This window comes from Grus americana, chromosome 1 (assembly GCF_028858705.1).
Source record: "Grus americana isolate bGruAme1 chromosome 1, bGruAme1.mat, whole genome shotgun sequence".
NCBI classification, from domain to species: Eukaryota; Metazoa; Chordata; class Aves; order Gruiformes; family Gruidae; genus Grus; species Grus americana.
In genome coordinates, this window is record NC_072852.1 from 180,941,382 (window position 1) to 180,955,539 (window position 14,158).

Sequence of the window (14,158 nt, forward strand, 5' to 3'; positions counted from 1 at the left end):
GCTAGACAACTGAAATTGAGCTTTTTATATCCTTAAGGAATAGGAAAACACTAACAAACATCTTGGTTACGCTGTTAACACTGCCACATTAGATGGTACATTACTAAAATAAAGTTTGAAATAGAAATTTACATTAATTGCTATTTCATTCACAATCCCATATTACCCTGAATAAGGAGAAACAGGTTTTACCCTTGTGTAGAAGCTGCTCATTTTTCCATGAATTATGCATTTCCACTTTTTTAACAAAAAGAAAAAGAAAATTGTTTTTTTCCCTGAAGAAATTCACTATATGAAGAAGTAAAACACTAGATAATTTTATTCTGTGCTGTAGGAAATGTCTTTTGACTTTTATTAAACTGCTTGCTGAGTTTCTGATTTCTTGAATTAAATGGTTATTACGTGGAGCCCTAGAGATGTGCAACACTGGCAAGAGGGAAGAAGTCAAACTCTAAACTTGACTTTTCAATGCTGCTTAAAAAACATATCCAATTTGTCAAATGAAAGTGCTATCTTATTGTGGGTAAAAATTTCAAACACCTTTTTACAAGTGAAGTTATTTTCTTTACTTACATAAGCTAAATTATATATATATAAAGAAAAAGTGGTGTCTGGTGAATAAAAATGTTAGTTCATAAAACTTAATATATATAATGAATTCTGACTTTCTGAAAGTATGTTAAGGATAGGTCACTGTATTTTTTACTGTTAGATGTAATTATTGCCTAAAATGATTCTGAAGTAACATCTGTAAATATTTCTTGATTGCTAAGTTGTGAGAAGTGTACTGCTAGCATCCAATACTTAGATGCTATGGATTCAACAATGTTCTCAAAGTATATTGTTAATTATTCTAAGGTTATGGTTTAAAGTCAAATCTGTAATGTAACAACTGTGGTTATACATTCACTATGCCCTTTCTCCATAATCTACCTTTAAACAATAAAATGTAAACATCAGTCCTAGTTTTCAGCTAGGATAGAGTTAATTTCCACAAGAAGCTGGGAGGGGACACAGCCAGGACAGCTGACTCAAACTAGCCAAAGGAATATTCCATACTATATGATGTCATGTTCTGGATATAAGAGGGGGAGGTGGCCAGGGAGGAGTAGCTGCTCAGAAGAAGCTGGGCATCAGGCTGTGGGTGGTGAGAAAACTGCATTGTGTATCACGCGCTTTGCATATTCTTTTATAAGTACTGTTGTTATTTTCCTCTGCTTTTGCTGTCCCAGTAAACTGTCCTTATCCCAACCCACGAGTTTGACCTTTTTCTCCTGATTCTTCTCCCCAGCCCACCAGGGGAGGGGTGGAGGGGTGAGCAAGCGGCCGCATGGTGCTCAATTACTGGCTGGGGCTAAACCACGACAGCCCTTTTTGGCGCCCAACGTGGGGCACGAAGGGTTGAGATAATGACAGATCTGACTACAGTGTGCTAAATTTCTTATGTGCATTTATTATATTAGTTAAACAGATGCTGGTCACAATGGTATTTTGTTTGTTCACATGACTCTGGTATGTAAACCTGTACTTGCTGTATGTATTCCGTATCTCAGCTGTTAAGAGCAAGCATTCCTCTGCCCAAGAGAGAGGATAGAGAGGCTACACACCACGAGGCATCCTGTGGTTTTACTTCCATGACCACAGCGAGGACATGAGGAAGTGGCATGGAACACCTACCTCGACCCTAGAAGCATGAGTACGTGTGTTGCAAGGCAAAACAATCACAAAATGGGATTCCTCCAGGAAAAAGGCTGCTCCAGTTTCCAGCAGGCAGTTCCCCAGAGCAAATGGAAGGCCCGATTGCAATTATGATCCTCTGGAAGGAACTTCTAAGTCATTTTTACAAGACATAACGAGTACAATGAGCAAGATTAGAGGGGCCCTGCCTCCAGCCAGGTAGAGGAAAGGGACAACCAGCTTTCTTGGACTGTGTGGATCTCAAGGCCCGGCAAAAGCACCCCTTTGTGACTGGCCCAGAGGCTCTGTGCATCCTTGGCATAGACTGCCTCAGGAGAGGGCATTTCAAGGACCCAAGAGGGTACTGGTGGGCTTTTGGAATAGCTGCTTTGGAGATGGAGGAGATTAAACTCTTGTCTACCTTACCCGATCTCTCGGAGGATCCTTCTGTTGTGGGGTGTTCAGGGTGAAAGAACAACAGGTGCCAATTGCTACCACAATGGTGCACCAACAGCGATATACACCAACCATGACTCCCTGATTCCCATCCATAAGCTGATTCATCGTCTGGAGAGCCAAGGATTGATCAGCAGAAGTTGCCCAAGCTGTCACAGTCCCATATGGCCAGTGTGAAAGTGAAAGTCTAATGGAGAGTGGAAGCTGACAGGAGACTATCGTGGCCTGAATGAAGTCATGCTGCTGCTGAGTGCTGCTGTGCTGGACATGCTAGAACTTCAATATGAACTGGAGTCAAAGGCAGCCAAGTGGTATGCCACAATGGATATAGCTAATGCATTTTTCTCAATGCCCTTGATGGCAGAGTGCAGGCCACAGTTTGCTTTCACCTGGAGGGGCGTCCAGTACTCCTGGAACTGACTGCCCCAGGGGTGGAAACACAGCCCCACCATTTGACATGGACTGATCCAGAGTGCACTGGAACAGGGCATTGACAACATAATCCTCTGGTACAACACAGCAGAAGAAGTCTCTGAGAAAGGGAAGAAAATAATTCAAACCTTTCTGAAAGACTGTTTTGCCATAAAATGAAGTAAGGTCATGGGACCTGCACAGGTGATCAAGTGTTTAAGAATAAAGTGGCAAGATGGGCGTCATCAGACACCACTGGATGCGATCAACAAAAGAGCAGCCGTCTCCACTGACTAGCAAAATATGTGCTCTACACCGCAGCCGGGGAGAATGGCCCTACCTGGAGTCTCTGGCAGAAAGACCAAGGGGAGACTCGAGGACAACCCCTGGGATTTTGAGGTCAGGGATACAGAGGATCCAAGGCCCGCTACACTCCAACTGAAGAAGACACATTGGCAGCATATGAAGGGGTTTGAGCTGCTTCAGAGGAGATTGGTACTGAAGCACAGCTCCTCCTGGCACCCCAACTGCCAGTGCTGGGCTGGATGTTCAAGGAGAGGGCTCCTTCTACACATCATGCAACTGATGCTACGTGGAGGAAGTGGGTCATACTGATCACACAGTGGGCTCAAATAGGAAACCCCAATCACCCAGGAATTCTGGAAGTGATCACAGACTGGCCAGAAGGCAAAGATTTCAGAATATCACCAGAGGAGGAAGTGATGCGTGATGAAGAGGTGCCACCGTATGATAAACTGCCAGAAAATAAGCAATATGCCCTGTTCACTGATGGGTCCTGTTGCATTGTGGGAAAATACTGGAGGTGGAAGGTTGCTGAATGGAGTCCTACACGATGAGTTGCAGAGGCTGCTGAAGGACAAGGTGAATGGAGCCAGTCTGCAGAAGTGAAAGCCATCCAGCTGGCTTTGGACATTGCTGAAAGAGAAAAGTGGCCAAGGCTGTACCTCTATACTGACTCATGGATGGTGGCCAATGCCCTGTGGCGGTGGTTACAGCAGTGGAAGCGGAGCAACTGGCAGCGCAGAGGCAAACCCATCTGGGCTGCCCCATTGTGGCAAGATATTGCTACCCGGCTAGAGAAGCTGGTTGTAAAGGTATGTCACGTAGACATCCACGTACCCAAGAGTCGGGCCACTAAGGAACATCAGAACAACCAGCAGGTGGATCAGGCTGCTAAGACTGAAGTGGCTCAGGTGGATTTGGATTGGCAACATAGGGGTCAATTATTTATAGCTCGGTGGGCCCTTGACACCTCAGGCCATCAAGGAAGAGATGCGACATACAGATGGGCTCATGATTGAGGAGTGGATTTGATCATGGACACTATTGCACGGGTTATCCATGAATGATAAACACGTGCTACAATCAAGCAAGACAAATGGTCAAGGCCTCTGTGGTATGGAAGATGATGGCTGAAAGGTAAATATGGGGAGGCCTGGCAGATTGACTGCATCACACTCCCACAAACCCACCGAGGTAAACGCCATGTGGTTACAATGGTGGAAGCAACCACCGTATGTCTGGAAACATATCCCGTGCCCCATGCCACTACCCGGAACACTATCCTGGGCCTTGAAAAGCAAGTCTTGTGGTGACATAGAACCCCAGAAAGAATTGAGTCAGAGAACGGGACTCATTTCCAAAACAACCTCATAGACACCTGGGCCAAAGTGCATGGCATTGAGTGGGTGTATCACATCCCCTGTCATGTACCAACGTCTCTGGGAAAATCAAATGATACAGTGGACTGTTAAAGACTACACTGAGAGCAGTGGGTGGTGGGACCTTCAAACATTGGGATACGCTTTTATCCTCGCTGTGTCCCCTCCCATCTTCTTGTGAAAATTAACTTTATCCTCACCAAAAACCAGGACAACATCTGTACCTGAGCTACTCACTCTTTGTATATAAAGGGGGGCTGGCCAGGGAGGAGGAGTCACTGCTCGGGAATAGGATGGGTATCACACTCTGGGCAGTGGGCAAACTGCATTGTGTATCACCCTCTTTGTATATTCTGTATTGTTGTTGTTATTTTCCTCTTCCTTTGCTGTCTTAACAAGCTGTCCTTATCCCACCCCACGAGTTTTACCTTGTTCTTCCTATTCTCCTCCCCATCCCACCAGGGGGTTGGAGGAGTGAGCAAGTGGCTGCGTGGAACTTAGCTGCTGGCTGGGGCTAAACCACAACATTGAATTAGAGCTTTACCCCATTCAATGGTAGGAGAATCAGGCTCTGTTTTATTCAGTGGATCTCTTTGAAACATACTTTGACTTTAATATCCATTTCATAGCCAAAATGACATTCGCACAATAATCATATATGATTTAAACAGTAGAGCATTAGGGTACTAACAAAAGGCCCAGCTATATTTATTATTCACTAATCTCTAGGGTTTTGAAACCACTCAGTATGTACTGCCCTTATAAATTGTTTCTATCTTTACCATTCAAATCTAGCACAAATAGAACAGGCAATACAGTATATAAAGTTCTGAGCAAACATGTATAATTTAAGAGAGAAATCAAACTACCCAAGTCCTTTACTAAATTCTCATCCATGTGCACTGTTCTGCAAATTGCTCAGTGTGAAAGGTGCCCATAAACACGATCTTGTTTAAGTTAGTTTAGCTGGATGTGACAGATGCTTTTAGTTGACTCACATCTGCTCTAATTTTATTCATTTCGACAGAGAAATATTGACTCACTTGGACTTCAGTCAGATTTTGACACTGATTTATGTGGAGTTTGAATGTCATAGACTGATTATAATCTTGGTTTTAGTGAATCAGTAGTCTTCTTGTGAATTAATCTGAAGTCCCTATAAAATTCTATCTTCAACTTTTTCCCCCCCCCGATGTCTCAGTTTATCTCCCTTTCCTCTTATGCTCTTGAAATTACTGACCTATTACTATACCATTCTTCCTAACCATAACAGCCACTGCATTTCCCTGAGGCCTCTGATAGGGCAGGCAATGCCTCTGCTGTTATAGTATTCAGGTTTTCATTACACCTGATGCATTTTATTTTATTGAACCACAGGTGTAACAGTAGAATTAAAAGTTTTCTGGAGCAGCTGGTACCTCTATAATATTTTATTTTGTTAGACATCAGCAACATCTACTAAGTCTTAAAGGCTCTTACTAATATGTCCAATAAATCTCCTGTTTAAGGAGAAGTACTCCAGCTGTGTATGGGATATAGGATGAGGGGTGGGAGACAAGAAGGAATGCAGAAGAGATACAAAATTGGCACATTCATTCTTGGCATTTTTTTTGGGGGGAGAGCCGCTTCCAAAGTCGCAGAAAAACATTAATTTCATTGAATTTCTATATTCAGTTATGTTTTCTGGGGATAGGATGTTAGCAGTTTATAAACCCAGTCCCATTCGATCACATTTAGCTAAACATATATTTTTAACTTGCATTTTACTACATCAAATCTTATTATCACTGAATATATCCATATATTGGTACTGCATCGAAGATTCTGGTTGCAATTAGTGAATAAGAAGAAACAAGTAGGAACATTTCTGTGAGATTCCCAATTGCCTCAGGTAAATTACAAAGCACAAGACAGAGATCAAGTGACAAGCCATCCAAGAAGTGTCATAGTTATTTATAAATACATTAGAAGACGTACATTATTGCTATGGCAAAATAGAGTACTTATTTGACTTTATTAAGGTGGACATAGCAGGCATTGATACGCAATTGAAATGCCTTGGGTTTGTGGGCAGCGTTCCAGTGGCAGATGGAAGCATTTCCAGATGAATCATTCAGGACCATCACTTCTGAAAGGGAATCTCAAATAGTATATTTTGGCATGGCTGGCGACCCTGGTTAACTTTTATGAGAGATGGGGATGCAGGTGTATACTGTCCTCTCAACCTAGCAAAAAGCTGTCTGTTATAGCCTGTGGTTCTACCGAGGAAGGTTGTGGTGTGAGATTCCCCATCAGTAAGACTCTATTGATTCAGCTGACAAACTTCCTAAGTCAGTGTGACCCTTTGAGCTAGGTGCTTTTCAGTGGGGAAACAGTCAAACTGAGTGAAAGCACTGCTGTTAGTATTGATTCCTAGTCACAGTAAAACTGAGAAAGGCACAAGACTAACCGACTGCCATTTCTCTGAAGAGTTTAAACTGCAAGAGATACAGGGCAAGTAAAGGAGATCCTTTTAACTATTAGCAACATAAACTTCTTATTGCTTTGCTGCTCTGTAAGGAAAATGCCTTACATCCTGAACTTCCTGTGCAGGATAGTGGATTACAGTGTGAAAGGCTCTATGAACATTAGATAGTGACCTTGCCCGCAGAAGTGCCGAGCATCTGGTGCTTCACATTTGTACTGAAAGCTGTGATCATTCCATGTCACTGTAGATCAGACCTAGCATGATCATCCTGTTCTCAGCACAGAGCCGGAGAGGTGTCTTGGCACTGCTTTCCCTTGTGACACTGAAAAACAGTAAAAAGCTCTGGGTCCAGCTTGTATAAAGCAGCAGTGGAACTGGAAAATGGACCACTCTTTGGAGTTTGTATTGCTCAAATCTCCAGTCATACTTTCAAAGGGCTGGTTCTCACAAGCTCTTGCAAGGTGAACCTGCAAGGTTCTGCTCAGCAGTCTGTCATGAACAAAACCCTGCTGCCGTCATGACAACCTTACAAAAAAGTAGCTAACATGTGGAAGTGGTTTCTAAACTTAAGAAGAAGAACCCCATGAGACAAAGTGATGTTTGATAGGAAGGCTGACAAAGGTGGATGAGATTTTCCTGTCTAGTTAGCTTAGCGTCTATTGGGGACTACTGCGTTGAAGTATCACAAATCCAAGCTGTTAAACACTGGCATAGAAAAAAAGCCTAGAAAAAAGCTTCCTGCAGTCTCTGAACCCACTACATTTGACACATTTGATCAACTTTTTCCTCAAATTCTTTAGAAGTTTCATAAAAATATGATGTTTCATATATATCTCCATACATTTTGCACGTCTTCTTTTTATCTGGAAAAATGACAAAATATTCCAGCAGTGAGAAAGATTGCCCTCAATATATTTCTAGTCTGATCACAACTTTATTTTTAAAAGAAAAACTAATTTAAAGTTTATTAACTAAGCATAATTTTCTAAAAGTAACTAGGAAGGAAGGTTTTAACTCAGATTATGTTCCAGCACATCTTTTTTGCCAGTGTTTTTTACACTGTATTACACAGTGTACTAACACTTGCTTTCCCTGACTTCTTGTGTAAGGCTTAAAATAATAATGATACAACTTTTGTTTCATACAAGCCAAAGCACAGGCTGAGGTACAGTACTAATATGATGCTGCTAAAAATTATTAATACCATAAGTCTTTCATTACGGTCCCTATCACATTAATTCAGGGACAGAACTCCAGCTTCTGCCAGCTCACTTTCTACATAATGCCTGCAAGTCATGAGAGTGTCATGAATATGTAGATATTTTTTAATCGACTTCTCATTGACGTTAAGCCATGGATTCTGAGCTGAAGTTACAATCTCTTGATGCCAGAAATCGGATCTGTGAGGAGCACACTGCTCCCAGCGATGGAGCACAATGCATTGAAGAAGCCCTGTGATATGCCAGGTAGCTATCAGATGCGGAGGCATGTGCCTGTTGGGCTCTATGTGTCAAGTAGTTCCTCTAAGCCAACTAGCCACAGCCTGCAATCACACTTCATTTTCTGAGATGGAAATGGTTAGAGAGTGGATATAATGCACTAATACGGACAATTTTTCCTATAACTGCTGCAGCTCCAATAGTATTCCAGCTTCTTTTCTCTTTGTTCCTCTGGAACAGACAGTTGTATATATTTTACCTTGTCAGCTGAACTGCCTAGCTTTGCTCTGAAATGCATACGTTATGTTGTAGGTTCACCTGAGGTATTTGGCCACGCAGGACAAATGTTTTCTTCCTTGACAATAAATTATTTTGAATTTTCCAGGGGCCAGATTCTTCTTCCCTTAGTCTGTATTTAGGTAAAAATTCTTAAGGAAGTTGTTAGCTCTAATTCTCTAATACTAACTTATTCCTTGCTCACCAAAATTCTTAAAGAACCCAAAAAGCTTTTACTGAACATGGGATAATTACTATGTGATCTGGGATTTGGGCCAAGTTGCTTCTTTTATTTAGACAAGTGAATTGACCAGCTCTTAGTGGGATTTAGTACATTTTTATGTCTGTGATGATATTAAGATAGGGAAACTAAACAACTTAATGTGTAGTCAACTTGTTACATAATGGGAAAACATATTGGCTCTATGCTTCAGAAATCTTGCTGCTGATAGTGGCTTTACTGTTCATCTCATCGCTCTGATCGCTCAGCTTCATAGTGAGATAAGAGACAATAGTTTTTTCTCTGCAGAGGCCCTGGATTCACTTGGCAGAGCTGAACAAACAGTGGGAGCCAAACCTGCTCTGAGGTTCATCTAAATACAGATATTCTTGAGTTTGTAAAAGCATTTGGTCACATCAAAATCATACTTCTGTCTTGTTCAACTTTCATATGTAGTAGAAAGAGAGGAGTACTCATTAGAAAGAGTGGGATTTGCATGCTCTAACTTTTATATCTCACAATCAGGCACACAGTAGAGGCTCTTTTTTCCTTCCTGAGATATAGACATTGCCAAGGTATATAAACAAAAGAGATAGGTGTCTAAAAAAGGTGAGAAAAAATGCTCCCTGGATGGGTCTGATTCTCTCCCAAGTAAAAATACAGCCTACAGTAAGTAGCTCAGGTACAGATGTTGTCCTGGCTTTTGGCGAGGATAAAGTTAATTTTCACAAGAAGATGGGAGGGGACACAGCGAGGATAAAAGTGTATCCCAATGTTTGAAGGTCCCACCACCCACTGCTCTCAGTGTAGTCTTTAACAGTCCACTGTATCATTTGATTTTCCCAGAGACGTTGGTGCATGACAGGGGATGTGATACACCCACTCAATGCCATGCACTTTGGCCCAGGTGTCTATGAGGTTGTTTTGGAAATGAGTCCCGTTCTCTGACTCAATTCTTTCTGGGGTTCTGTGTCACCACAAGACTTGCTTTTCAAAGCCCAGGATAGTGTTCCGGGCAGTGGCATGGACCCATCAGTGAACAGGGCATATTGCTTCTCATTTTCTGGCAGTTTATCATACGGTGGCACCTCTTCATCACGCATCACTTCCTCCTCTGGTCATATTCTGAAATCTTTGCCTTCTGGCCAGTCTGTGATCACTTCCAGAATTCCTGGGTGATTGGGGTTTCCTATTTGAGCCCGCTGTGTGATCAGTGTGACCCACTTCCTCCACGTAGCATCAGTTGCATGATGTGTAGAAGGAGCCCTCTCCTTGAACATCCAGCCCAGCACTGGCAGTTGGGGTGCCAGGAGGAGCTGTGCTTCAGTACCAATCTCCTCTGAAGCAGCTCAAACCCCTTCATATGCTGCCAATGTGTCTTCTTCAGTTGGAGTGTAGCGGGCCTTGGATCCTCTGTATCCCTGACCTCAAAATCCCAGGGGTTGTCCTCGAGTCTCCCCTTGGTCTTTCTGCCAGAGACTGCAGGTAGGGCCATTCTCCCCGGCTGCGGTGTAGAGCACATTTTTTACATCTGGTCCTGTAACCGAATGGATAATCATGGTGATGGAAAGGGAACATTTTGAGCAGAACAGTATGGTGATGGTTGGGTGATTGTGCTTCATTTAATGTTGCTAACCAATTTGTGGCTGCTAATTATGTCCATTGTATAGTCCTAATCTGACATGAACGATAGAATAGATAAAGCACATAGTTGGCAGTGGATGCAAGTAATATTTTATTTTCTGTCAAAATCATGTCCTTTGACTGAACTTTGTTCATTATAATCAAATTATAATACCAAAACACACCTCCATTCTAAAAGCTACCCGCCTTCGAGGTATGACCACCCCTCACTGGGCATGCTCTTTGAATTTCTCTAAGTCTATAGCTTTAAATCAAAGCGAGAAAGTTCTTTACCAGTCACAACAGAGTAACTATGTGATGTAAATGTAATTTTGTAGTGATGTAAGTGTAATTTTGTAACCTAAGGGTATAAATGTGTAAGGAATTGCAGACTAGGTGTACATGTTAGGAGGAGAGATCCCCTATGCACCCAGAGCTGAATAAACCAATGTTGGCTTTCTAAACTACATTTCTGTTTGGAAAGTTTTTATTGCTGTTTGAGCCGTAAGAGTCCTGCCTGAACTGGTCCAAGGGCTACTGCATGAACCATTTCTTGTTTAATTTGTTCAAAGGCTTATCGTTGCTCAGGGTCCCATTTGAAATTCTTCTTCTTCCAGGTCACCTGATTCAGAGGCCTTACAATCAGACTGTAATTTGGAATATGCATTCTCCAGAAACCCACAACACTTAGGAAAGCTTGTATTTCTTTTTTGCTAGTCAGTGGAGACGGCTGCTCTTTTGTTGGCCACATCCAGTGGGATCTGACGATGCATATCTTGCCATTTTATTCCTAAAAACTTGATCACCTGTGCAGGTCCCATGACCTTACTTCATTTTATGGCAAAACAGTCTTTCAGAAAGGTTTGAATTATTTTCTTCCCTTTCTCAGAGACTTCTTCTGCTGTGTTGTACCAGAGGATTATGTTGTCAATGCCCTGTTCCAGTGCACTCTGGATCAGTCCATGTCAAATGGTGGGGCTGTGTTTCCACCCCTGGGGCAGTCAGTTCCAGGAGTACTGGACGTCCCTTCAGGTGAAAGCAAACTGTGGCCTGCACTCTGCCGTCAAGGGCATTGAGAAAAATGCATTAGCTATATCCATTGTGGCATACCACTTGGCTGCCTTTGACTCCAGTTCATATTGAAGTTCTAGCATGTCCAGCACAGCAGCACTCAGCAGCAGCATGACTTCATTCAGGCCACGATAGTCTCCTGTCAGCTTCCACTCTCCATTAGACTTTCACTTTCACACTGGCCATATGGGACTGTGACAGCTTGGGCAACTTCTGCTGATCAATCCTTGGCTCTCCAGACGATGAATCAGCTTATGGATGGGAATCAGGGAGTCATGGTTGGTGTATATCGCTGTTGGTGCACCATTGTGGTAGCAATTGGCACCTGTTGTTCTTTCACCCTGAACACCCCACAACAGAAGGATCCTCCGAGAGATCGGGTAAGGTAGACAAGAGTTTAATCTCCTCCATCTCCAAAGCAGCTATTCCAAAAGCCCACCAGTACCCTTTTGGGTCCTTGAAATGCCCTCTCCTGAGGCAGTCTATGCCAAGGATGCACAGAGCCTCTGGGCCAGTCACAAAGGGGTGCTTTTGCCGGGCCTTGAGATCCACACAGTCCAAGAAAGCTGGTTGTCCCTTTCCTCTACCTGGCTGGAGGCAGGGCCCCTCTAATCTTGCTCATTGTACTCATTACTCACGTCTTGTTAAAATGACTTAGAAGTTCCTTCCAGAGGATCATAATTGCAATCGGGCCTTCCATTTGCTCTGGGGAACTGCCTGCTGGAAACTGGAGCAGCCTTTTTCCTGGAGGAATCCCATTTTGTGATTGTTTTGCCTTGCAACACACGTACTCGTGCTTCTAGGGTCGAGGTAGGTGTTCCATGCCACTTCCTCATGTCCTCGCTGTGGTCATGGAAGTAAAACCACAGGATGCCTCGTGGTGTGTAGCCTCTCTATCCTCTCTCTTGGGCAGAGGAACGCTTACTCCTAACAGCTGAGATACTGGTCCATTCAGGTGGGGAATAGGACATATTCTCCTCAGGTTGCTGGACCTTCTGGGACAGTTTCTCCACAGCCGAGATGAGAGAGGAAGAGAAACTTTCTTCATATTGCCAGATCTGGCCAGCCACTTCATCCCCCACTGGTGCCTTCCCAGTCCTTTACTGCCAATGAGTTGATGTACGATGATGGTGCTCTCCATGCAAACTTCCGCCACATGGGTGGGGTACATTGGACTTCATCTGGATCTGTGGGTAACTCTGTGTTGTCTGGGTCATAACAAACCATCTCCCGCTCAGCTAATTCCCTTAGGTATGGGATAGCTCTCTCCATGGCTGTCCACTTGCCTGGATGACATACAACACTTTCACTGATGGGATACCTTTCCCTTACACCTGACAGAAGTCACCTCCAGAGGCTGAGGGCTTGGGTCTTTTTCCCAATAACCTGGTCACTGTCTCCTTCCCTAGACAGGGATCCCAGCTGCTTGGCCTCCTTACTCTCTAATTCCAGGCTACTGCCCCCCTTATCCCAGCATTGGAGCAGACAGGTTACCATGTGCTCACATGGTTCTCCTGATGGTCCTGGTTCATCGTCATCCCTTACTAAGCAAACTTATTTTTTTGTGTATTTCTTCTTGTGTATAGGGATGACTGATTCTGTCATGGGTTGTTATTTTGGTTCAGCTGCAGTGCCTGTCATGGGGGTTGGAGTAGCTGCAGTGCCTGTCGGTGTGTTTTCCCCCTCTTCCCTCCGAGAGTGCTGCCCAACATCAATCAGTGTTTGGTAGATACTGGCCAGGACCCAGCACGATGCAGTAAGTTGTGCCTGTTTGGAATAGCCACAGCATTTTCCTTACAAATATTCTGTTACTTCATCAGGGTCCTGCAGTTGTTCGGGAGTGAAGTTCCAAACCATTGGTATTGAGAAATTCTCTAGATACCTGCCCTTATTCTCCCACATGCCGTGCCACCCATGACTATCCAGCCTCAGGGCAGATCTCCAACAGTTTTTTTGTAACCTTAAACAGGGCTTGAAACACACTCAGGAGACACAGCAATAGGAGCATGCTGCTTGAACATCACAAGGGTATTTACAGTTCTCAAAAGCTGTTGTAACTCGCCTGAAGGAAAAAGGGGAGGTGAAAGAGCTAGAGAAGTTATCCCCCTCTGCCTTCCCCATAGATTAGGTGCGATTATTAATCAATTCTGAGGGATGTCGTCCAAGGTATGGACACGACAGCAATGCCACATACAAATACCAGCTTTACTGTCATGATGAAATGAGAAACCTGAAACCTCTCCTCTTCCAGAGGTGATAAACAGCGCCGCAGGGAATACATACAGCAAGTACAGGTTTACATACCTGTCGTGGTTTAGGCCCAGCCGGTAGCTGGGTGCCACGCGGCCGCTCACTCACCCCTCCCCCAGCGGGATGGGAGAGGAGAAGTATAACAAAAGGCTTGGGTCGAGATAAGGTCAGGGAGAGATCACTCACTAATTACCGTCACGAGCAAAACAGACTGAATGTAGAGAGGAGATTCATCTAATTTATTACTAGGCAAAACAGAGTAGAGCAATGAGAAAATACAATCAAGTCTTAAAACACCTCCCCCCACCCCTCCCATCTTCTCGGGCTCAACTTCACTCCCGGCTTCAACCTCCTCCCCCCTCAGCGGCACAAGGGTCAGGGAATGGGGGTTGTGGTCAGTTCAGCACACATTGTCTCTGCCACTTCTTTGTCCTCAGGGGGAGGACTCCTCTCAACAGTCCCCTGCTCCAACATGGAGTCTCTCCCACGGGCTACAGTCCTTCACGAACCGCTCCAGCGTAGTCTCTCCCACAGGGTGCAGACCTTCAGGAGCAGACTGCTCCAGCGTGGGGTCTCTCCCACAGGG